This window comes from Nelumbo lutea, chromosome 5, assembly GCF_056320005.1.
Source record: "Nelumbo lutea isolate HS-2025 chromosome 5, American lotus-T2T, whole genome shotgun sequence".
Taxonomy (NCBI): domain Eukaryota; kingdom Viridiplantae; phylum Streptophyta; class Magnoliopsida; order Proteales; family Nelumbonaceae; genus Nelumbo; species Nelumbo lutea.
Window position 1 is genome coordinate 48216624 of NC_142688.1, and position 24487 is coordinate 48241110.

The following is a 24487-nucleotide window of genomic DNA, read 5'->3' on the forward strand; positions in this document are numbered from 1 at the left end:
CTAGAAGTTTGCATACATATTTAACGTATGACTTATAACCCGGTTACCTGTCGAACAGAATCATCTGATCGACCGGATCGAACAGTTTTGACGTGAACATTGTTTTTGACAAAAAATTCCGAGTTTTACAAAAACCCAACCCAGAATCATTGCTAGATGATAGTTGAAACGGTTCCCAGCTGGGTCAACGACAAATTAAAACACTGTACGAAACCCATATGAATGAGTGTGCTGGAGCGGGTTTTGCTATTAAAGATTCACTATTCCGACACATTGTTTGGTAACTGTTGATAACGAACCGTAGAAGCTTGGGCTTTCGTGTGTGGTATTAATTTGGTTGTGGAGATAGGTTTTTCACCAGATATCCTCATTTGAAAAAATCCGCCCCAGGAGTCTCTTGCACACAAATGTTGGTATCTTTCAAAGCATAAAAAACCTATTTCATCCCAATAATGAAATAACAAATTGACAGGATTCGCGTAACAATTAATTTCATGGAATGAAATACGTGAAATGTAACTGCAAATCCCCAAACCTAAAAGAAAATGGGTCCTAACCTTTGTTTTCTTTTTAAGGACTCTATCCCTCAGAATATTGTCCACTCTGGAATTAATATTTCAGCATTCCAAAATGATTTATCAATTCATTTCATTGAATGCATGGAATTTATAATGTTTTTTCATTTTTTTCCACTGTCACGTCACATTAGTGGTCGAGAAGAGGACAGATTTGAAAAAACAATTCTAAGAAAGTGGGAGATTTGAGCGTTAATTAAATATTTTGTGAATGGAAAATATAGAGTTCAAGCCCCTTTTATGGGATAAGGAATTGCTGTAACTATTATTTAACATTTTATAAGAGTTTGCCATTGATTAATTACTTCTCTTAGGGTTTTTTTTCTAGGTGATGGTATTTATTCATAAGTCAAGTCAATGGTACTCCCTTTCAATCTTCTTCTATGTCTTAAAAGGAGCGAAAGTGACACCTAAGGAGAGGAGATGACGATGGACCATCAATCCAAGCAGTCAACAGAAATACCATTAACAAGGGATAGGATGATATACAAACAAACAAACAAAAAAGGGCGTGTAAAAGGGGGGTGGGGGAACCATAAATCCAAACCACAAAGACCGTGTACAAGGACAAATCATGCACTCAAACCTGAGCCCAAGGTTATCTGTTCAATTCAAGTTTATACCTTACTAAAAATTAATGCATTTGGGTTGGGCCTGGATAGTGTATGCATGTATGTATATATGTAAATAATGTATCTATATGTGTATGTATGTATGTATATATATATATATATATATATATATTTGGTCCAGCCTTAATTTCGAATAAAATCAAATTGATTTCAACTGGGCTCGAGTTCCCCAAGCGCTATAACCAAGCTCAGCCTAAACGTTAAGAAAACCCAAAATTTTGGGCCCAAACCCAGCCTGAGGACTAAAATTCCATGCCTAGCCCAAGTAAAATTGCAGGCTAGATCAATTCAGGCTCTGATTAAGCCCACTCCAGTTGCACCTCTAATGATATTGGAGAAATCTCAACCTCCTGAAATGGAGGTTATCTAAAATTATAAAATGAGATACATGCCAATTCAAGGGGGAGGGTTGGTGGCCACAGTTCACTTTACATCATATATACTAAAAATGTTTTAGCACACCAGTATTTTCCTTTTACAAAACACATAATCATTCAACAAGTATACTAAAAAGGTAGCCGCATAGAAGGCAAACCAATAAAACCCAAAACCTAGAAAGCCTAAGAACCAAATTCCGCTGACCTCTCTTGCCTCATCTACCTTGCCCTCTTGAACTATTCTTTAACATTCTTTTAAGAGTCTGCTATTGACTTATTATTTGTTTTTTCTTGGTCAATCAGTAGGTTTTTTTTTTTTTTGTGATGGTATTTTTTTCATCAGTCATGAGTAAAGTCAATGGTACTCCCTTTCTTTCAATCTTCTCTATGTCTTAAAAAAAAAAAAAGAGTGAAAAGTAGCATCTAGGGTGAGAAGATCACGATGAACCATCAAAAGGCGTGTAAATGTGCTGAAACCACAAAAAACAAGGACAAATTCAAATCACAAACCGTAGGCATAGGGATAGGATGAGCTCCAAAGTCCAAACAAAGCTTGTGCAATACGATCAAAGCATATATTGAAACCACAAAGAAAAAGGAGTCGCTGGTTGTCCTATCTGTTACATTTATTATCGCATTCATAATACCAAGTTTTGGATTACTTTTCATACGGTGGAGAGTTTGAGAAATATATATTTCTTTAATTAATGTGTGTAAATTTAACATTATTGCAGCGTCAATGTTTCGCTGCTCCCCCAATGAGGGAGAAATGTCTGTCCCTAAATACGAATTGGGTTTGTGGCCCAATTCTAAGAATTGGGTTTGAGGCCCAAGCCCAGTTTGTACACTAAACCCAGCCAGAGACCAAGATCAGTCCAAGTCTGAGGACCAAAAGTCCATTCCTAGTTCATGTAAATTTGTAGGTTAGATTAGTTCAGACTCTAATTAGGCCCGCTCCAGTTGCACCCTTGGACAAATCACAACCTCCCGAAACTCAACCTGTTCAACTTGCTCTAACGATTGCAAGGGGAAGAGAGAGAAATTGCTAAAGGACTCAAGATGGGAGAGTAGAAGAATGCTGCTGATGCTAAAAGTTGGTGAAGAAGAAGGAGAACAATGCTGCTGATGAAGTGGAGCTTCTTAACCACTCAAGATGGGAAAACCCACCAAATCCAAGGAATCCAACAAACATGCATCACCTCACTCTCTTTCTAAGCCCTTGAATAGCTTCTGAAAGAAACAAAGTTGTTGCAGGCTTTGGGTGAAACGAATGATCAATAGTCAAAATCGAGACCCAAATTGGAGGGACACAAGATAAAAGAATGATAAGAGGAGCTCAATCCAACGAACCAAAACTAACCACATTCAAATTCGAGTTCATCAACCCTAAACGCACTCCTTAGAAATTAAATCTCTACACCTCTAGAAAATGTAAAGAAATTATCTAGAATGTCGGTTGGCTTTTGCTCCACCGATTTCTCTCCACTGTAAATAGGACTAAGTTTGTACATTTGAGGACAAGCCAATACAAATTCCCATTTTCCCAACATCTTGAGCTTTTACCATTTGCTACCACTTTATCTTACCTAGTTTATTCCCTCTCACATCCTAAGTCCCAAGTCCTAACAATAGTGATATCAAAGCCCATTTGATTATTTTTGGGTGTTATTACCTTTTTAGCTAAAATTCCCTATTATCCCAAACCTTATAATGGCCACCATTCTAGCTAAAAGCCAAATTCCAATCCCCATTTTTTCTTGAGAAAATTATGACTATCTTTGCGGGTGTAGCCACCATCGGGGAAACTCATGACTGCCAGCAAATCTGTACAAACCTGTTGGCCTAAGTGGCATCAATTTGAACTATTAAATTAAGTATTGCCGGCATTTTGTCAGAACAGTTGGCTTATCCTTTACTATACCGACAGTCCTAAACCGCAGGTAAAGTACAAAAATAAATAATTTTTAAAATATAATATAAATACCGACATTACAAACCGTCGGTACAAGTAAAAGCAAACCACTGGCATGATTTTCAATTTACATATGTGCCGATGGTTTAGACCACCAACGTAGACGCCATGGACTGCCAGCGTAGGTTTTGGTAAAAAAGCCCTACTCTTTAGGTGGCGGTCTGAATCGCCGGCTTTAGTTTTGTCAAAAACTGGCTGCTCCTTTGGGCGGCAGTCGGGACTGCTGACCTAAATTTTGCAAAAATTGTCCTGCTCGTTTTAGTGATGAGCTGAACTGCTGGCTTAGATCATACTTAAGTCGCCATTTAGGCCTTATGTATAGCTACGCCAGGCCATTAGGTGACCGCCGGCTTTGGTCACTATTAATTTTTTTTTTTATATGTTATTTTCAACATCTTTTTATATCTGCACTTTATTGGTCCACCACTATAATACATACTTAATACACTCTTGCAAATTGATATATGGAAACTTAAACAACTTAAATAAAAGTTAAAATGTAAAACTCAATCTATTAATATAAAGATTAATCATTATAACATCGAAAACAAATTGTTCAAATACAGTTTATTGATCTATGACAATTTATTGTTCCTTCGATCTTTGACTGCTACTGCCTTCTTCCTCTGATCTTTGGCTTCTACAACCTTCTTCCTCGGATTGTTCATCTTGCCAGAATAATTGGAACGCTTCAGGGCAACCAGGAATTGATAATCCTAAAACTCCCCTACCTGTACATAGATTACAAACACGCAAGTCATAACACAAGTTTGAATGGTATATGATAATATAACATGCATAGAACACAATAAATAAGTGCCCCATGAAAGGTGTATACATTCTCCTAAGAATAGGTAGTTGAATTGAAAAAAAAAAAAAAAGAGAAAAAAGTGTAGGAAATCGAACCCAAGTTAATTTATATCTGGGTTGAGTTTGATGATAGTGCAATTATGATTGAATATATATGAAAATGGATTCAGGACTATAAGAAAAATAAGCTGATGTGAATAAATGCAATTGTAAACTCCTGCAAATTTAAATTAATATTTAAAATCTGTAAGTAGATATTTCCTTTTATTTCTTTCTATATCCTAATATGTTGAACAATGGCATACAAGCAGGCCACATATGCACAGAAAGCCACTGCTTAAGCCTGTGCCTATCTTTTATAGAAAATTGATACTTCTACACCCATCATGGTGATGCTTTCAGAAAGCCACTGCTTAAGCCTGTGAAGCTACAATATATCTCAACCAAGCAATGAAAGGCATCCGAGTCGAAAACTTAGACTTCTCATGTGCCCACTTATAGAAATGGTAAAATTATTCATCAATCACACACAACCACAGCATGCCATTTCCACCAATATCTTCTTTGGTAAATTTCCACAAGTAGTAGAAGAATGACTGTTGTAGGTACATTGTAAAGAAAACATCAAAATAAACCATCTTAAATGGTTACTTGTTTAGGTTATGGCCTCTGACAATATTTTGGGCCCTTTGTGCCACATTCTCAGCCATGAGGCCTAAGTTCCCAAACCCATACCTCAATTTACTTGGAACAAGATTGGCATTTTGGACAACACATTAAAAAAGACAAATGGCACTGTACCCTTCCAACACATGCATTGATTTTGAAGATCATAGTAGAAATCTACTAGTCTTTCTTCTGTCACTAGGGTTAAAAATTGGTCAATAGGGTCACCAATCATTCAAAGTATCTGCTGAACAGGAGAAGACAGTGGAGAAGCTGGAAATATCCCTGTAAGCTGGTGGATCAAAACCAGATCACTTTCATTGTGGGCAAATCTTCATCCGCAAGAAAATAAAGTGTTCTGGTGAGCCTGTATTGTGTAGCCCAACTTTGAGTATTGGTTACACTGATTAGCTACTGATGGCACCCACAATTTCTGGATAGAAAGCTGGAAAGGAAGGTCTTGGGGACCCAAAGTCAGCCAGTGAGCCCTACCAATTATACCTTCATAGGTAGAAGATCAACCTATTCTGAAATCTCCTAGGCATGGATGTAGATGTAGACCCTAAATCAAAGTAGCATTCTGGTGCCTTCAAATTTCAAAAAAGAAAATAATAAATAACAAAAAATGTAGACCATCGTTTTCCATCTAAAGTAGTAAGACTTAATATATACAATTGAATTGGCGAGAAGGAATGGGAGATGAATTCTTCTTCCCCTCTTATTCCAGTACATGAAATAAAGTTGAATGAAATCCCGGTAACTACAAGAGTTTCTGACAGTTTATATTTTATACATCAATATGTATTGAGCTTTTCAATAAGTAGCCATCTTCCATATATCTTGACTCAGCAGAGAAGCTAAGAAATTAAGAGCATTTCATTTTAACAATCCTCCATTCTTTTGAAGCAAAGAATAAGAGTATCACAAAGTAAAGAAAAAATGTGGCATGATTAATACAACAGCATCTTTATTTGATTTAAAAGAATCACCTGTCATTTAAAACCCCATCAAATTTGAGATTCTAACCCAAATACAATTATCATTTTTTTGTTCAGCCTTCTTGATCTACTCCCGTCAAACCCTTGCTTCATCCTAATTTAATTTTGAAATGCTGATGATGTCTTAACAGCATTGTTGATGAAGTATGAAAAGCATCTCAATAATTATTTTTGCCTCAAGAAATATATCAGCATAAGAACCGAATTCTTTATTTAATTCTTAATAATGTGGTGATTCAAAAGAAAAGAAAGAAAGAAAGAAAGAAAGAAAGAAAAGAAGTGGGCCGATCAGATTAAAATCTTTTGGTAATTTTGTATGGAGAAACTAATTTGATCTGATGCTATTTTTTCTTTCTAATAATGAGCGGCACCAAACAATCTTCAACAAGAAAAACTCTAAATATGTAATTATTTCTAACCCTGATCCAACACCAGTACAGTATGCAAATCTGAACCTCACTACCCACAATCTAAACTTACCAAAAACCAAAATCGAGGGGAATAGAACTTGAAAAAACGAAGTAGAGAAACATAAACAAACACTATCAAACAATAGCTACTCAACTCGAGCTTCTGATAACCAAATAAAAGGGGCAGGGTGGAGAGCAACGAGATCAGCTATTGTTTCAGCAGTTTGGGAAGAGAGGAACACTAGGATCTTCCAAGGAAAAGGAAAATCAAAGGATGAATTCGTAGAAAAACATAACCACCGATTTCTTAAATTGGCTGAAAACATTGGATCTGTTCAAGGCTTTTACAGTAGATGACTGAGATTGGAGTACAGTAGCAGGCTCCTCTTCCTCATTCCCACTATTCATGTAAGCTGATCTCCTCCTCAACAGAATAAAGCTAAATTTTGGTGGTAGTTCTGTAGGTAACTCTGGTCTCCAACCACCTTGATGATTGAATCCTTCCCAAAACTTTTGACCTTTGTCTCATCCCCTCCTCCTAGAGAGGACGCCTTTATACCTCTGACATGTACTCAAATCAACTAAGTTTTGTCTCAATTATATGGGGTCATCTACATTGGATCTGTTCTGTCATTCTACTATGTTTAGTGCTATATTTACTGTTAAGTTGTGGTCTATTAAATCATTTCTCTACTTCAACCCATGTCCGTTTTGGTCTGCTCTTCAGCTTTTTCTAGACACTCCAACTTGAAAAAATCACTCACTGGTGCTGTAAGCAGTTTATAACACAGACATGGTACTCAATTTGAAGTCTGCATATGAATTATTGTTGTTGATAAGCAACAGAAGTGATTGTATTAATAAATTTAAAATCTCCCGATGGCCCAATTCATGAGTGACATGCTAGATAATACACAAGATGCAAGACAAAATCAAGGAAATTACAAATTTACTCATAGAATAGGTAATCCCCATTCTAGACTCTCCTTTACAATCCCCAATCAAGTACTTAGCTCATTGCAACATAACTTCAAAAGGTCACAACCTGGTTTTTTTGACACAAACCTTTATTATTCTGTTTTATTATTTGGTTGTAGAAGACAATGAGGCAGTTCATCAATCCTAAACGCACTCCTTAGAAATTAAATCTCTACGCCTCTAGAAAATGTAAAGAAATTATCTAGAATATCGGTAGGCTTTTGCTCCACCGACTTCTCTCCACTGTAAATAGGACTAAGTTTGTACATTTGAGGACAAGCCAATACAAATTCCCATTTTCCCAACATCTTGAGCTTTTACCATTTGCTACCACTCTATCTTACCTAGTTTATTCTCTCTCACATCCTAAGTCCCAAGTCCTAACAATAGTGATATCAAAGCCCAATTGATTATTTTTGGGTGTTATTACCTTTTTAGCTAAAATTCCCTATTATCCCAAACCTTATCATGGCCGCCATTCTAGCTAAAAGCCAAATTCCAATCCCCATTTTCTCTTGAGAAAATTATGACTATCTTTGCCGGTGTAGCCACCGTCGGGGAAACTCATGACTGCCAACAAATCTGTACAAACCTGTCGGCCTAGGTGGCATCAATTTGAACTATTAAATTAAGTATTGACAGCATTTTGTCAGAACTGCCAGCTTATCCTTTATTATACTGGCAGTCCTAAACCACAGGTAAAATAAAAATAAATAAATAAATAATTTTTAAAATATAACATAAATACCGACATTACTAACCGTTCGTACAAGTAAAAGCAGACTGCTGGCATGATTTTCAATTTACATATGTGCCGATGGTATAGACCACCAACGTAGACACCATGGACCGCCAGTGTAGGTTTTGGTAAAAAAGCCCTACTCTTTTAGGTGGCGATCTGAACCGCCGGCCTAGATTTTGCAAAAGTTGTCCTGCTTGTTTTAGCAATGACCTGAACCGCTGGCTTAGATCATACTTAAGTCGCCATTTAGGCCTTATATATAGCTACGCCAGGCGATTAGGTGACCGCCGGCTTTGATCACTATTAATTTTTGTTTTTTGATATGTTATTTTCAACATCTTTTTATATCTGCACTTTATTACTCCTCACAACTAAATGGCCAGGCATTATGTATGCAACAAGTCTACTCTCAAGGTTTATGCAAAGCCCAAGTCAAGCTCACTATGAAGCAGCAAAAAGAATACTAAGATACGTGGAGGGCATGAAAGAATACTTCATTTGGTACAAATCCAAATGAAGAGTACCTCAGGCTATGCCTTCTCACAAGGTTCTGGAATATCTCATGGGTATCAAAGAAGCAAGACACATTAGCACAATCATCCGAAGAAGCTGAATACATAGCAGCGGTAGCTACAAGTCAAGCTATATGGCTAGGAAGAATACTCGAAGACATGGGTGAAAGGCAAAAGGAACCGACAATAATCTATTGTGACAACAAGTTTGCTATAGCAATGGCAAAAAATCAGTATACCATAGCAGAACGAAACACATTGTAATCAAGTACCACTTTTTACGAGAGACAACTAGCAAAGGAGAAATTGAGCTCAAGCACTGCAACTTTGAAGAATAATTAGTAGAAATTTTCACAAAGGCATTATTTTATTCAAAGTTTGAGTTGTTACAAGAGAAATTAGGAGTTACAAGAAAGTGTATTAAGGAGGAGTGTTAAAAAAATAATCCACTTTCTAGAAGTTTTCCAGAAATTCAAACTTCTAGAACTAACTATCAGGTATGACTAGAAATTAAATCTCCAAGCCTCTAGAAAATGTAAAGAAACTATATAGAATGTCAATTGGCTTTTGCTCCATTGACTTGGCTCCAATTTAAATAGGACTAAGCTTCTACATTTGAGGACAAACCAATACAAGTTCCCATTTTTCCAACATCTTGAGCCTTTGCCATTTGCTACAACTCTACCTTACCTAGTTTACTCTCTCTCACATCCCAAGTTCTAACAACTCCACTCTCCTCCATATCCCAATAATTTGATATATAGTATTGGAATTCCCAAATAGGAGGTCAATAAATCAAAATAGGGCTGTTTGGGCTCTCCGGTCTTGGGGAGTTGAGTTAGAAGTCAATCATGTGTTGGGTTTTTGGCTTGGTGGAGTGAGATCGAGTCATGGGTCCCATTCTTTGAGAGATGCCACTATTGCTGCTACTGCTGCTACTGTTGTGTTGTTGGAAACCCATGCCCTGAGGGTGGAATTATATTCGTTCCCCACCATTACAAGCCCTAGAGTTTTTAAGTTCAAACATATCAAATTCTCAACTAGGTGAAACAATGGAAAAAATGTCAATACTATATTTTGTGTAGGTTTTGTACTAAAACTCGTGCCCAACTTATACTGATTTAATCAAAGATATATTTCAATTGAGCCTCTTCTCCCATGTATAAATTCAATTGAGTCTAGTGGTAGATGGCTAGTTGAGATTCAACATTTAAAAACCACCTTCCGAATATGATGGAGGGGGATGTAGTTGAGACTTAGAGAAAGGGAGAGCTGAGAATGGGATCCTATGTTTGGTTAACTACAAAGAGAGATGGAGAGCGAAAGAGATATGTGGGGGGGGGGGGTAACTCAAAATGTCCACTTAATGGAATTTGGGCATTTGGAGTCTGCTTCCGCGTTAACGTTAAATCTGAAATAGGGAAAATAACGTATTTTTGACTTTTGGCTTCAAGTTGAGATGCCAACAGAGGGCAGACCAACATTTAACCTCATCCACTTTTGCACTAAATTGCAAACCACATTGATCAAACAACACTTGAGGAAAACTTCGCACTCCCAAGTGCCCCCCTCTAAGATAGAAAAATTTGAGACAATCATTGAATACTTGAACTCTTGCAGCTCGCTCCTAAAAACACCTAAACCCATTATTAAAACAAAACTTTTGATGTAGTTAAGAGCAAGGTTCAAAATATCGATACGTATCAGGTCGTACCATCGATACATATTGTAACGAGGCCTTTTGGATTCTCCCATATAGGCGGTGTTTCGGGTCGACGAGTCTTTTAGGGGGTAGACTAGCCTTATACCGGCCCCTTTGAACTAGATTCGAAAAAAAAAACAAAAAAAAATCGATACAAGCCGATACGCCTTTTATATTTTATTTTCTCACCTATCCTCATTAATCTAATAAATCAAAAGAAATTTGCTCAGGGGTGATTATTTCAATCCAACTCAGGCCAGCTCCACATCACGTCCACAAATTCTACTCTCATACAAATCTCATTTATTTGTTTTATATTCAAATTTTATTTAATTGGTTAATTGTCATAAAGTTATAATTTAAGCCTAAAATCTAAATTTAATAAAACATACTAAAATTATTAAAATATTAAATTTTACTAATCTTTTATCTAGGAACTATTAAAAATTAAGAAATTAATAAAAATCAGTAGTTCACAAATTAAAAATTCAAGTGCTTTGAATTATATTTAAAATAATTAATATTAATAAGAAAATTAAAAATAATTTTTTTGAAGCTAAATGTATAATTTTGTTAAAATGAAAAAAAAAAAGGGGAAAAGTAAAAATAATAGGATAAGTAATAATAATAATAATAATAATAATAATAATAATAATAGTAATAATAAAATAATAACTATAAAATTTATTAAAAGTAATAAAATAAACCATTTCCATTCCAAATAAAAAAATTAAAATTTAATTAAAAAATAAATCTAATAATGGCACGATTAGAAATATCATAAGGCTCCTTCTAATTAGGGATAATAGTTTATAATTTAGCCTAACCTAGCTAGACCTATAAATTTTTATGCTCAAGCAATTATTTTCTTCTGAGCTTGGTCTAGCATAGATTTCTACCTAGCCCACAAATATTGTAGGTAGTAGTGCTTTAAATTGATCAAATTTAGATCGGATCCTAGTGGACCCACATCCACATTCAATTATGAAATCTCCATCTCCACATCTACATCTAATTATTATGTTAGATTTGGGATCAAATGCAAATTTAATCTACAACCATTTTATTGTGTTTAAAATGACAAAAAAAATGTTTTAAAATGTTAATTATTTTAAAGTGTATATGTATAATAAATGTATATAAATATAAAATATTAAATTTATCAATTATAAATTTATATAATTGTACATAATATCTTTATGTATACATAATTATATTACATATATACATAAAATAATAATTTTTATTGAACTTGGATTTTAGGCAGACCCAATGATGTTAAATCCACATTTGATCCAATTATTAATTACATACTAGTTCTAACATCCAAATCCAGGATTTTCAGATTTAGAGTCAAATCAGGTATCATACTTTTGGAGTCTATTAATGGCCCTACTAGGTAGGTCCAAGCTAAGCAACCCCTAAGCTCAACCTGGAAGTTATATATGAGGTTCAAAATATTGATATAGGGTGATATGTCGATAGTGTGTATACACTGTATCGGTACTCTTTTTTTTGTTTTTTTTTTTTTAAATATGGTTCATAGGGGCTGGTTTAAGGGCAATCTATCTTCTGAACCACTTATCGACCCAACCTCGATACGATACGTATCAGTCAATGTAGCCTGATATGTATCAATATTTTGAACCTTAGTTATATACATATATATTTAGATAACAAGTATCATATAAATATATAGATCAGAAATTTTATATATTTTTTATAATAAACTAAAACTACGTAGAAATTTTAATTTGTAAAAGAATCATAACTTAGTTAAGATAGGCAATCCGTTACCTATCCCAAGCCTTAACAAACATTATTATGCTTGGGGGGTGTGGGCTAGGCTGGGCTAGGAAACCTTAAAAGCTATTAATACACTATAATGATTTCGTGGTTTGTTATCTTGGCTGCGTTTTCTCTGTTTTTGAAATTCTGGCTTTGGTGGGATTCTGGGTTCGATTTGTTACTGAGGTTTGATTTGAACATTGCGTTTCTTTTGTTTGTTTCTGGAAATACTTAGCCCTCGCTACTGCTCGCTTTTAGGATTTCTTTTCTTGTTGACACGATCGATTTTCTAGTAATTTTTGGGTGAAAAAAAAATGAAGGCTTATTTTGATCAGTAAATGAATCAATCAACAACTCGTATTTCATTAAAAATTTAGATAACTTAGGTCTACTTTTGAGAATTAAAACAGGTTTAACAGGAAATATTTGGTTTTGATGATGTCTTCATTTGGATATTCTTGTTTAATTAACATTTACCTGCTTAGAGTTAGAGGGTCTGCTCAAAATCCTAAGGTATTCTTATTTTCAGGTAAGCTAATGCCCTATTACAGTTCCAGTCTGCTTGATTTTCGCTCCCCCAGCAAGCTCCTTTTTTGAGTTCTACCAACTGTCAGTTCAATTACTGTTTTGTCTCGGAGAATCATTTCTGTGCTGAACCAGTTCCTAGATAGACCTATGACAATTTGTGCTTTAATATAATTGGAGTTTTTTTTTTTTTTTTTTTTTTTTTTTTTCTTGTGGAGAAGTCCGGTTTGTTTTTTTCGATAGTATCTCCGGACAATTTTTTGTTTTGTTTTTTTTTTTTAATTTTTGTCTAAACGTCTCCCGCCCTTTTCAGTGAGTCTCTGAACAGACAAATCTTTGCCTTTAACAACTACTAGACAATTTTCCTTCCACTTCTAACTCTTTCCTTCTTCCGAGCTAAACTTTCTTTCCATTTTTATTTTCTGTGAACGATGTATTATTTGAATTTACTTAATTTTCTTTGTCCTCCTGGTACAGAGATAAACATATCCTATAAATTCCCGAAAGTGATTTTCACAAACCTTTCCTTTTCTTATTCCCCAACTTCAACTTTGTACTGTTTGGGAATTATTGTACCAAACCTTTGGTTTTCTCTGTAATTGCTACTGAAAAGCTGATACCAGGTACCAAGCCGTAGAAAAGTAGATGCACTACTTGTGATCTTTTAAAAGTTCTCAATTGTGTTTCCACTAAATTTGATAGAAGTTTTTCGTCTTCATCCCTTGTATACGAAATATCAAAGAATTATGCATCAAATCCAGCATCCATCTTAACCCTCTCGACTCCCCGTCCCCAAGTTGTGCATCAAAGCGGGTTTTTATCAACATTTCCTGCGTTTTTCCCTTTGCTACCCGAATTATGCTTGTCATGTTCACGTTTTATTTGAAATTTAGCTGTTTTTTTTTGCACGGTTGATTCTTTTTTCTTACTGAAGATATTGGGTCCTGAATTTCAGGATCAATCAGGAGGAAAACCCGCCAAGACTGAAGGGGAGGATGGTAATGGTTTACCACCTGCAAGTGTGAAAGAGGTGACAGATCATGATACTTCCCTAGTGATAAATGAAAACCCCAAAACTCCCTCGGTTGACAAAGAAACTGCAACACCAAAAGCTAGCAAGACTGAAGAAGAACAGAGCGAGACAAGTATCCCACAAGAGAAGACCCTGAAGCTCGGCATTTCTGTAAGAATTGTCAGAGATACTGGACGGCCGGTGGAACCATGAGAAATGTGCCCGTAGGAGCTGGCCGTCGCAAGAACAAGAACTCTGCCCCACACTACCGGCATATTACTACCTCCGAAGCCCTGCAAACCAGTCGAGCTGATGCCCTAGATGGAGTTCACCACCCAACGTTGAAACCCAATGGCACCGTTCTCACCTTTGGCTCTGATGCGCCTCTATGTGAATCCATGGCTTCGGTTCTGAACCTCGCAGAGAAGACAATGCGGAATTGCACCACTAGGAACGGGTTTCATAGACCAGAAGAGCAGAGGATTCCAGTTTCCTCTGGAGCAGAAAATGGGGATGATCGCTCAAGTGGATATTCCATCACTGCATCGAATCATACAGAAGAAGGAAATAGAGTGAGTTTACAAGAGTCAGTGATGCGGAATTCTCCTATGACAATATTGAAACGCAATTAAGCTCAGTTTGGAAGGAGTAGAAATGCAAATATGAAGAAAATACAAGGTTTTGCACTCAACATATTTGTATTTATACTCCTTCCAAACTGAGCCTTAAGTGAAAAGCAAGAGAATAATTAGAAATTGAGTTCATACCTTGGCATCCATCGGGGAGGTAAGGATTCCCATCGTAACCTTGCAAACAATGACAAAGATATCCAGGGCCATTTGTGGAATTGGAGCAGTATGTGTTTCTCCCGCAGGCAGAATTGTTCATTCCTCGTGCTTCCTCGCAAGACTTATTGTTGTTTCGAATTGCCCAATCCAGTACTATTGGACGTCGAATGCCAGAAGTTACAAGGTCGTTCACGTTGTTTCTGATATTCCAAAGTTGTGACACTTGCCACTCTAAGTCATCTTGATCGGACAGAACAACAATCCCGCATCTACTAACATTCCATGTGTATGTGAAGTTGTAAACGCTATGAATCTGTATTTGAAAATCAGCGATACCCTTGGGTATCGTGGTCTGGCAGCATCCAAATCCACTGCATGGTAAGCTCATTATCACTTTGGTATCGTTCAAGCATTTTGAGGTGCAACCCACGTAGAATTCTTTGCCATTGTAGTCATACAAAGTAAGACAATTACAAAAGAATACAAAGAAGGATAATTTTTCTCTCTATCACATACAATTGACAATGGTAGAACACTACAAAAATATAGGTTTTTGCCGACGGTTTGGGACCGCCGACAAAAACTACATGACCATTGGAAATGACCAATGCCGGCGATCTACCGGCAGTCTTTCTTTGCCGATATAGCCACCACCGGGGAAACTCATGATCGCCAACAAATTTGTACAAACCCGCCGGCCTAGGTGGCATCAATTTGGACTATTAAATTAAGTATTGCCGGCATTTTGTCAAAACAGTTGGCTTATCCTTTACTATACCGGTAGTCCTAAACCGCAGGTAAAGTAAAAAAATAAATAATTTTTAAAATATAATATAAATACCGATATTACAAACCGTCGGTACAAGTAAAAGCAAACCACTGGCATGATTTTCAATTTACATATGTGCCGATGGTTTAGACCACCGACGTAGACGCCATGGACTGCCAGCATAGGTTTTGGTAAAAAAGCCCTACTCTCTTAGGTGGCGGTCTGAATCGCCGGATTTAGTTTTGTCAAAAACTGGCTGCTCCTTTAGGCGGCAGTCTGGACTGCCGACCTAAATTTTGCAAAAAGTGTCCTGCTCGTTTTAGTGATGACCTGAACCGCTGGCTTAGATCATACTTAAGTCGCCATTTAGGCCTTATGTATAGCTACGCCAGGCCATTAGGTGACCGCCGGCTTTGGTCACTATTAATTTTTTTTTTTTATATGTTATTTTCAACATCTTTTTATATCTGCACTTTATTGGTCCACCACTATAATACATACTTAATACACTCTTGCAAATTGATATATGGAAATTAAACAATTTAAATAAAAGTTAAAATGTAAAACTCAATCTATTAATATGAAGATTAATCATTATAGCATCGAAAACAAATTGTTCAAATACAGTTTATTGATCTATGACAATTTATTGTTCCTTCGATCTTTGACTGCTACTGCCTTCTTCCCCTGATCTTTGGCTTCTACAACCTTCTTCCTCGGATTGTTCATCTTGCCAGAATAATTGGAACGCTTCAGGGCAACCAGGAATTGATAATCCTAAAACTCCCCTACCTGTACATAGATTACAAACACGCAAGTCATAACACAAGTTTGAATGGTATATGATAATATAACATGCATAGAACACAATAAATAAGTGCCTTTTACATTCTCCTAAGAATAGGTAGTTGAATTGAAAAAAAAAAAAAAAAAGAGAAAAATGTGTAGGAAATCGAACCCAAGTTAATTTATATCTGGGTTGAGTTTGATGATAGTGCAATTATGATTGAATATATATGAAAATGGATTCAGGACTATAAGAAAAATAAGCTGATGTGAATAAATGCAATTGTAAACTCCAACAAATTTAAATTAATATTTAAAATTTGTAGATAGATATTTCCTTTTATTTCTTTCTAGATCCTAAAATGTTGAACAATGGCATACAAGCAGGCCACATATGCACAGAAAGCCACTGCTTAAGCCTGTGCCTATCTTTTATAGAAAATTGACACTTCTACACCCATCATGGTGATGCTTTCAGAAAGCCACTGCTTAAGCCTGTGAAGCTACAATATATCTCAACCAAGCAATGAAAGGCATCCGAGTCGAAAACTTAGACTTCTCATGTGCCCACTTATAGAAATGGTAAAATTATTCATCAATCACACACAACCACAGCATGCCATTTCCACCAATATCTTCTTTGGTAAATTTCCACTAGTAGTAGAAGAATGACTGTTGTAGGTACATTGTAAAGAAAACATCAAAATAAACCATCTTAAATGGTTACTTGTTTAGGTTATGGCCTCTGACAATCAGCCCATCTCTGTTCCATTATGGTGAGCCGCAACGTGATGTGGGCTCGCCTAGAAGATCATGGAGATTCAATATTTTGGGCCCTTTGTGCCACATTCTCAGCCATGAGGCCTAAGTTCCCAAACCCATACCTCAATTTACTTGGAACAAGATTGGCATTTTGGACAACACATTAAAAAAGACAAATGGCACTGTACCCTACCAACACATGCATTGAATGTGAAGATCATAGTAGAAATCTACTAGTCTTTCTTCTGTCACTAGGGTTAAAATTTGGTCAATAGGGTCACCAATCATTCAAAGTATCTGCTGAACAGGAGAAGACAGTGGAGAAGCTGGGAATATCCCTGTAAGCTTGTGGATCAAAACCAGATCACTTTCATTGTGGGCAAATCGTCATCCGCAAGAAAATAAAGTGTTTTAGTGAGCCTGTATTGTGTAGCCAGCTTTGAGTATTGGTTACACTGATTAGCTACTGATGGCACCCACAATTTCTGGATAGAAAGCTGGAAAGGAAGGTCTTGGGGACCCAAAGTCAGCCAGTGAGCCCTACCAATTATACCTTCATAGGTAGAAGATCAACCTATTCTGAAATCTCCTAGGCATGGATGTAGATGTAGACCCTAAATCAAAGTAGCATTCTGGTGCCTTCAAATTTCAAAAAAAAAAAAAACAAAAAAACAAAAAATGTAGACCATCATTTTCCATCTAAAGTAGTAAGACTTAATATATACAATTGAATTGGCAAGAAGGAATGGGAGATGAATTCTTCTTCCCCTCTTATTCCAGTACATGAAATAAAGTTGAATGAAATCCCGGTAACTACAAGAGTTCCTCATAGTTTATATTTTATACATCAATATGTATAGAGCTTTTCAATACATGACCATCTTCCATATATCTTGACTCAGCAAAGAAGCTAAGAAATTAAGAGCATTTCATTTTAAAAATCCTCCATTCTTTTGAAGCTAAGAATAAGAGTATGACACAGTAAGAAAAAATGTGGCATGATTAATACAACAGCATCTTTATTTGATTTAAAAGAATCACCTGTCATTTAAAACCCCATCAAATTTGAGATTCTAACCCAAATACAATTGTCATTTTTTTGTTCAGCCTTCTTGATCTACCCCCGTCAAACCCTTGATTCGTCCTAATTTAATTTTGAAATGCTGATGATGCCTTAACATCATTGTTGATGAAGTATGAAAAGCATCTCAATAATTATTTTTGCCTCAAGAAATATATCAGCATAAAAACCAAATTCTTTATTCAATTCTTAATAATGTGGTGATTCAAAAGAAAAGAAAGAAAGAAAGAAAAGAAGTGGGCCGATCAGATTAAAATCTTTTGGTAATTTTATATGGAGAAACTAATTTGATCTGATGCTATTTTTTCTTTCTAATAATGAACGGCACCAAAAGATCTTCAACAAGAAAAACTCTAAATATGTAATTATTTCTAACCCTGATCCAACACCAGTACAGTATGCAAATCTGAATCTACTACCCACAAATCTAAACTTACCAAAAACCAAAAGCCAGAGGAATAGAACTTGATAAGCCCAAGTAGAGAAACATAAACAAACACTACCAAACAATAGCTACTCAACTCGAGCTTCTTCTGACAACCAAAGAAAAGGGGCAGGGTGGAGAGCAACGAGATCAGCTATTGTTTCAAAGGAAAAGGAAAGTCAAAGGATGAATTGGTAGAAAAAATAACCACCGAGTTCTTAAATTGACTGAAAACATTGGATCTGTTCAAGGCTTTTACAGTAGATGACTGAGGTCAGAGTACAGTAGCAGGCTCCTCTTCCTCATTCCTACTATTCATGTAAGCTGATCTCCTCCTCAACAGAATAGAGTAAAGCTAAATTTCAGTGGTAGTTCTGTAGGTAACCCTGGTCTCCAACCACCTTGATGATTGAATATTGTTCCCTCCGAAAACTTTTGACCTTTGTCTCATCCCCTCCTCCTAGAGAGGACGCCTTTATACCTCTGACATGTACTCAAATCAACTAAGTTTTGTCCCAATTATATGGGGTCAACTACATGAATCCTGTTCTGTCATTCCACTGTGTTCAGTGCTATATTTACTATTAAGTTGTGGTCCATTAAATCATTTCTCTACTTCAATCCATGTCCTTTTTGGTCTGCTCTTCAGCTTTTTCTAGACACTCCAACTTGTAAAAATCACTCACTGGTGCTGTAAGCAGTTTACAACACAGACATGGTACTCAATTTGAAGACTGCATATGAATTGTTGTTGTTGTTGATAAGCAACAAATGTGATTGTATTAATAAATTTAAAATCTCCTGATGACCCAATTCATGAGTGACATGCTAGATGATACACAAGATGCAAGACAAAATCAAGGAAATTACAAATTTACTCATAGCATAGGTAATCCCCATTCTAGACTCTCCTTTACAACCCCCAATCAAGTACTTAACTCATTGCAACATAACTTCAAAAGGTCACAACCTGGGTTTTTTGACACAAACCTCATTCTTGTTGCCAACCTGTCCGACTTGAGTTCAAACCTCATTCTTGTTGCCAACGAGTTCTAAAAGCTAACAATGCAAAGCTACCTGGGTAAAGCAACAAACCAAAAACTATCATGCTACAGTCTCAAATTGATGACAGTAGACCAATTCATCAAAGTAGTTCAAGTCAAGTGATAGTGAAACCTCTGTTCTACTCAACTAGCATGCAACAAATCAAGATTGGTGCCATGGGATTAATGCTAACATGAAATCATCTGTTCTACTCAACTAAAATGCTAAATTAATGCTAACCCGAAATGCTCTCTATTTTACCAAACTCACAAATAGGGATAGACTGATGTTGCCATGGGATTATGTAGATACAAGCAAACTCAAAGATGATAAACTGACCCAAGTTCTTATTCTGATAATGGGATCTTCACCCATCTTGAACGGAAGAAAGAAATGTTTAGGGAACACAGAAGAAGATTCCTCTTGCAAATTCTCGTTAAAAAGAAGGATATACTCAAATACACCACAGAAATTACATCAGCGCCCCACATGCTCATCTCAGTGTGCATTTGGAACATCTCTTGTACTTATCGTTGAAAGATTGATGTTTTCAATACACGGTTGGAATGTGCTGTGGGGCATGCCCTGTGGGGCCCCGAGTTTCCAGAATGCAGTCCTAAGAATAATTCAACGCTGTAAAGGTGTTAGGTGGGGCAGGGGCTGATGTGGAAGCTAGGGCGGCCAAGCATGCCTTCCTGGAAGCTACCCATTACCTGAAGGACCAGATTACCCGTTTTGATAAGCACCGGATTGGTGCCATTTTCTTACTTTGATAGAACAAGATTGGTGCCTTCTTAAAAATCTACTCAAACCACTGACCCCAAATTACCTCAAGGACCAGAAATCTAGTTAAGGATTTAGAAAATTAAAACATGGAGGGTACTCATTCAAATTTTCCACAACTGGGCATGATAATCTGGAATAAAATTATTCAAATTTAGAAAGACTTTAATCTGGAATAAAATTAAAACCAGTTTGACTTCAATCAAATAGGAATTGCTAGACTTAGTTTAGCAACCTCTGAGTTCAAAGGAAGAATATGAATAATAAAGTTTTTAACGAGGGAGTGAGGGATAATAAATAGGAACAATTAAGTCTTTCAGTTCAAAACAACCAGTGAGTAAGACTTTAAGGAGGGAGTGAGGGATAAAGTCTCCGTTAAGCAACCTCTAAGTTCAAAGGCATCTTGATGAGTGATCTTCAAATGAACTTGTTAGAGATCCTGCGTTCATCACCTAGGCCATTAAGTATTATTACCAGAAGCTGTCCTATACCAGAAGTGTTGGAGTTGAAAGTAAATTTTGATGGTAGTGCCATTGGTAACCCCGTTTCAACAGGGGTTGGTGGTCTGTTCAAGAAGAGGGATGTCAAAATTTGGTGGGTTTTTAGTGGTCCAATATAGGGGTGTCAACGGTATTCGAAAATCCAATTTCGAATTCGATATTCGACATTATCGAATCGAATTCGAATAATTCAAATATCTACTCGGTCGAATTTGGATATCCTATTCTTACCGAATAGTTAATCGGATTTGAATTCGGATATGACCTGATTCGATTTGATAAATATCCGAATTCGACCGATTATTTAATTCTTATATATAATATATAAAATATTTTATATAATATATATAATAATTAAGTTACATAAATAATTTATATATTTATTAATTATCTAAAATAATTAATTAATCAAATTCGAATCAAATCGAATATTCGAATATTTCATCGGATTCTAATTCGGATATTAATTTTCAATATCCGTCGGATATGAAATTGAATTCGGATATCGGATTTTCTAATCGTACTTGAATTTAGATATTGCCTGATCCGATCCGAATTCGATCCGTTTACACCCCTAGTTTGATAGGGACATCTCACTCAACAAAGGCTGAAATTCTAGCTATCCTCACAGGTCTGAATTGCAAAAGACAGAACTCTGCAAACACAATAAAATGGTTAGGAGAGACGGATGGAGGTCCTTGGAGGTTAGCCCACTATCTAACAGAGGCCAGAGACATCTTGGGTTCCTTGCATGTCAACCTTAATTGGGTTCCTAGGGAACTAAATTCTATAGCTGATCAATTGGCAAAATTTGGATCTGCTTGGCATGGTGGTACGGAAAAATAAAATATGCCTCACCTAGCCTAGGGTTGTCAATGGCCTCTGAAAGTTTGATGTCTGTTCTGGCATCCAATCCAGTTATCTTGGATTAGGATTATGTGTTTACATAATCGGATTGGATTTGTATTTTGCAATCTGCATTATTGGATGTGGATTTAACTCCATCCAATCCGGTTAAAATCCAAATTCGATTATATTATAATATTCATTGATTTTAATATATAAAATTTAGATAATCATATTTGAAATTATAAAAAACATAATTGTATACTATATTATATATGAAAATATATATAATATATTTAGTATGTCATATTTATATGAATTTATTAAAAAGTCATCATCTTTTTAATTTTTTTCTGTATTTTAAAAATTAAAGCAATGTCGGATTAAATTTGAATCTGATCCAAGTCTATTAGGATTCAAATTCAAACCCGGGATCTTCAAATCTGATCAGAATTCGGATTGGATTCAGATGTCATTTTTCAATATTCAGATCGGACTCAGATATTGTTAAATGCAATCCATTTACAGACATCACCTAGCCCACTACTCCTGATTTACTGATTATCTATAAGTGGGATCAAGTGTTGGATTTGCAATTGAATGCACATCCATCAAGCAAGCATGTAAGTCTGGTCAGCTACTAATAATTAACCAGCAGGTCCAAATGCATTTTCTGCAGCCTTGGTTGAAGCATTTTATTGTGACTGACCATAAAATATACACACAGTTCCTATAGTTTTAAATTCAAAAGACCAAATCATCTGGTCTTTTTTATTTGATCACTACAACTAGGGTTGTAGACCTAAACCCCCTCTTGATGTGCTCAATTATTTTAAAGTCAACTGCTAATCATACTTGTCAACGCATCAGGTGATTCTGGGTGACAGTGGGGTACCTAGTTGCCTAGGTGGGCTGCTAAGCAATGCCAAGATGATAAGAATTTTATAAAATAAAGATCTAAGTTTTTGATATATCACTAGTTTTATATACCATTCAGCATACATATCATTTGAAAGAATAACAATTCTTGTGGTTAGGGTGCAACCAAAGCATTAATGTGCAAAAATCATGCGACTATTTTACTTTATAAGAAGCTTACTTTCCATAATTTTTATAGTGAGGGAACCTCTATTTGTACTAGATTTAATGCTTTAATGGCCTTCAGATTTTCTTATTTCACAACATTTTGGAAATAGTGGTTTAGAATGATAATCAATGTTTGTTTGATAATACCCATACCCTTGGCAAGTTGGCATCTAGCAATATATCTTTCAAAAAATAAAGAAAATAAGTGTTGGCATGAGCCTTTCCTTTTCTTAAACATTAAAACAAGGCAACAAGTGTACCAACTTCATTGCTAATAAGGGTATCAATGAAGAAAACTTCTATGATTTTAATACCATCAATGAGTTTCCAAGCATGGCAATGTTGCTACATGCTTAAAGAATACTTTGGTATTCCGTCTATTTGTGTAGGTCAATGGTCTTGTTGGTTCATGATTGGTTTTTTATGAGAGAGTTAGGTTGTGTGCTCTATTTTTGGGTGAGGTGCTTATTACTCTGATTGCCTCATCTGAACTGACTCTCTACAAAACTCTATTGCCCTGCTTATTGAGGCTGAAGGTTGATAAATATAGTCAATCAATTGTAATTGAGATTTTTTACCAATCAGAAAATTAAAATTAGAGGTGCAACTTGAGTGGGGATCAAAAACACTTTATCAGTTGGATCCTAATGAATCCTTGGCTACTTTCTACGGAAAAAGAAATTCCTATGAATTGATAGTAGTGACAGTACCCACTAGTGAAGTAGAGAATTATCTAGTTTTTTGTAGTGAAGTAGAGAAAATTTATTGCCACTTTCAATTTTTATTGTGTTTTCACCTATAGTTTCCCCACCAAATAGGGCTTTGCTTACAAGATGATGATAGTAAGGGAAATCTATGAGTCGAGGTAAATTGTACATAACCAGTAAAGAAGAAACTCCAATAAAAAGTTAAATAAAAAACTCTTTAAGAAACCTAAGTTCTCCATCTTCAAAAATTTGAACATGAAGACAGATATAAATTCTTCATACCACAAATGATTTCTTTATGCTTTGACATACCTACGTTTGAATTTGGCTTGACCTACTGCCGTGTTTATGCTTCATATCCAATATGTTTCTTCTATTTAGGGCTTCACAAAAGATTGGGGTACCAACTAGAGGCCGATGGATGAAATCCCTGCATATTAGGGGAAAGAGAGGTGAAGATATATAAATAAAGATATCTCATAAGAAAAAAATATAAAATCAGAAAGGAGAGAAGATGAATATCATTCGCACAATCAGGAATGGAGTACCAAGAACAAATCTTCTGGCTTCAACTCAAACCCTCTAGTTTGAAATCTTCAAATCTTTATTCACAAGTTCGTGGCTTCAAATCCTTCTCTCTGAGCAGATATTCACAACCGACCCACTGTTATCTTGAAATCTCCACTCTCACATCCATAGTTCTCTTGGAATCGAACTCTATGCATGGCTTCTCACAGTTCTCAAAAGATAAGTTAAATGGAGGAACAAAGATATGGCATCGAGATTCAAGGAGAGGATGATATAAAGTGAGAGATATTCGTCATTACGTTTAACGAATCCCTCCTTTGGCGCGACATAGCTGTATTGGCGGGACCCCTGTTTCACTGGTCAATTGGTTATTATTTTCTTTTTCTGTTTTTTCAAAATAATAACTGCCGGGACTCATCATGCGGTTAGGTTATATGGTCTCTTAAAATTTGACCGCCGGCCCCTACTCAAAACGTCAGCAGGCAAATTTGTTCACTGATGTTGTTGGGATTTGTTGGCATTGCAGGCGAGCGCTGGCTTATAGGAAATTTCTTGTAATGGAACCGATTTTTTTAAGGATTTTAGATGAAAATGAAGGATTTTCATACCATTAAAAATTATTATTCTAGATTAAGAGAAATTGTCAATCAATTAATAATGTATGAAAAAGATATTACTAAGAAA

At 35.9% G+C, this 24487-nt stretch overlaps 1 long non-coding RNA gene across 1 annotated transcript; it reads left to right on the forward strand.

The window, feature by feature from the left end:
- The first annotated feature begins 13327 nt into the window (after positions 1-13327).
- LOC148852228 (uncharacterized) lies at positions 13328-14806 on the forward strand. The gene is made up of 2 exons (XR_016099745.1): positions 13328-13500; positions 13643-14806. It is a non-coding gene; the product is annotated as an uncharacterized LOC148852228 (long non-coding RNA).
- Positions 14807-24487: the final 9681 nt, after the last annotated feature.